A 2,614-nucleotide genomic window follows, 5' to 3' on the forward strand; every position below is an offset into this window, starting at 1 on the left:
TGGACGGAGGTCACCGGCACAGCAGGCTTGCTCCTCTTGGAAGCAGGTCGCCCGCCGGACTCTAGAACCCTTGAAGATTCCGGAGTTGTGTCCGGCCTTAAGCCGGACTTGGAGCCCTGGGGGGTTTCATCCCCTTTACTCCTGGAGTCCGGGAGGTCGCATTGCGGCGCCTCCAAGACCACCTCCTCCCAGCTTGGAACCTATTGGGACAACACTTCGGTGTCTTCCATAGGGCGGGGGGATGAAGCCGTCGGAAGCGAGTTTACCTCCGACGGATCCAGTGAGCCGCTCGACGATGTGTCGAGCCGGTCTTTAGGTGGGCTGCATAAACACATTCGACGTAAGGGAAAGCTGTGCAATAAAAAAATAGTATGAGTCGCTCCGGTATCCGGATACTTACGATTTCGCCAGGGGCTTGGCCCTGGGCTGCCACTCCTCTTCGTCGTCGTCGACGTCGGTGGAGCAGTCCGCAGGAAGGGTTTTCCCCTTCCTGGACCCTCCGGCCTCCTCAGAGAGGGCGGCCTTCCTTTTCTTCTCTCCTCCCACTGGAGGGGGAGAGGTCTCTTCTTCTTCCTCCTCGTCTTCACGAGAGGAAGGCGCTTCGGGACCGTCGGATGACGAGTCCGACACCTCCTGGCGCCGGGCACTCTTTCGAGTCCCCATGGCCCTTTTCGTGGCCTTCTTCTCCGGCACCACATAGGGCGCCGGAACCAGCATCTTCGCCAAGCGAGCGTCCACTAGGCCTTCGGGCAAAGGAGCCGGACAGTTGATCTGTCCGGACGTCACCTCCCAATCCTGTCAAAGATAAGGGAGCTTAGATCCCACATAGAGTCAAACTATGAAAAACTAATACCTTGTAAAAAGACAAAAACAGCTTACCGCCAGAGCGCGGTGCTGAGCACTGAATCCGCGATCCTCGGCAGCGGATGCGGGAGCCTCGGCGCCCTTGAAAAGCATCCTCCAGGCATCTTTGTACGTCGTGTCGAAGAGCCTGTTAAGAGTTTGATGCTGCGCCAGGTCGAACTCCCAAAGGTTGAAGGCCCGTCGTTGACACGGGAGGATCAGGCGGATGAGCATAACCTGGACTACGTTGACAAGCTTGAGCTTCTTGTCCACCAGGGTTTGGATGCATGTTTGGAGTCCGGTCAGCTCTCCTTTTTTACCCCACGACAGGCCGGTCTCCTTCCAGGAGGTGAGCCGCGTAGGGGGTCTGGACCGAAACTCGGGGGCTGCGACCCATTCGGGGTCACACGGCTCGGTGACGTAGAACCACCCCGACTGCCACCCCTTCAGGGTCTCCACAAAGGAGCCCTCGAGCCACAAGAAGTTGGCCATCTTGCCAACCATGGCGCCGCCGCACTCCGCCTAGCTGCCGTGCACCACCTTCGGCTTGACGTTGAAGGTCTTTAGCCATAAGCCGAAATGGGGGTGGATGCGGAGGAAAGCCTCGCACACGATGATAAACGCCGAGATGTTGAGGACGAAGTTCGGGGCCAGATCGTGGAAATCCAGGCCGTAGTAGAACATGAGCCCCCGGACAAATGGATGCAGAGGGAAGCCCACTCCGCGGAGGAAATGGGGGAGAAATACCACCCTCTCATGAGGCCTGGGAGTGGGGATGAGCTGCCCCTTTTCGGGGAGTCGGTGCACGATGTCGCTGGCCAGATATCCGGCCTTCCTCAGCTTTTTTATGTGTCCCTCCGTGACGGAGGAGACCATCCACTTGCCTCCCGCTCCGGACATGACTGGAGAAGGTCGAGGTGGTAGTGCGGACTTGGGCATTGGAGCTCGAGTGCGCAAGAATGGATAGGCAGAGGAGGAAGAAGGCGTGGGTGAAAAGGTGGATCATTATCCCCTTATATGGGCGTACGAGATTATGTGTCCCCACCAGCCTGATAAAACTTGCTTATCTCCAAGCGCCATAATCAAAGGGGCGGTTGGGTTACCCATGCCCGTATTGATGAGAATCCCGAAATGAGGGGGCACGATCTCTGCTTCAACAAGATGTGCCAAGGAAACCGCCTCGCACAACGTGCTGAGGTGGGATAATTAAATGGATAAAAGCTTGGCCGTGGCGTGTCGCACCACGGAATACGTCAGCAGATTAGATTTGTGTCAATATTATTATCCTCTCTATGGCAATATGTGGAAACTTATTTTGCAGAGCCGGACACTATGTTTGTGTTCAAGATCTTCTATGAAGTATTTGGAGGAGGAACCCGCCTTGCAGTGCCGAAGACAATTTGCGCGCCGAACTCGTCGTCATTGAAGCTTGGTTCAGGGGCTACAGAGGGAGTCCTGGATTAGGGGGTGTTCGGATAGCCGAACTATACCTTCAAGCCGGACTCCTGGACTATGAAGATACAAGATTGAAGACTCCGTCCCGTGTCCGGGAGGGACTTTCCTTGGCGTGGAAGGCAAGCCTGGCAATACGGATGTTTAGATCTCCTACCATTGTAACCGACTCTATGTAACCCTAACCCTATCCGGTGTCTATATAAACCGGAGGGATTTAGTCCGTAGGACAAGATACACATCAACAATCATACCATAGGCTAGCTTCTAGGGTTTAGCCTCTCTGATCTCGTGGTAGATCAACTCTTGCAATACCCAT

The sequence above is a fragment of the Triticum urartu genome, chromosome 1A (genome assembly GCF_056163025.1).
Source record: "Triticum urartu cultivar PI428250 chromosome 1A, HENAU_Tu73, whole genome shotgun sequence".
Lineage (NCBI taxonomy): Eukaryota > Viridiplantae > Streptophyta > Magnoliopsida > Poales > Poaceae > Triticum > Triticum urartu.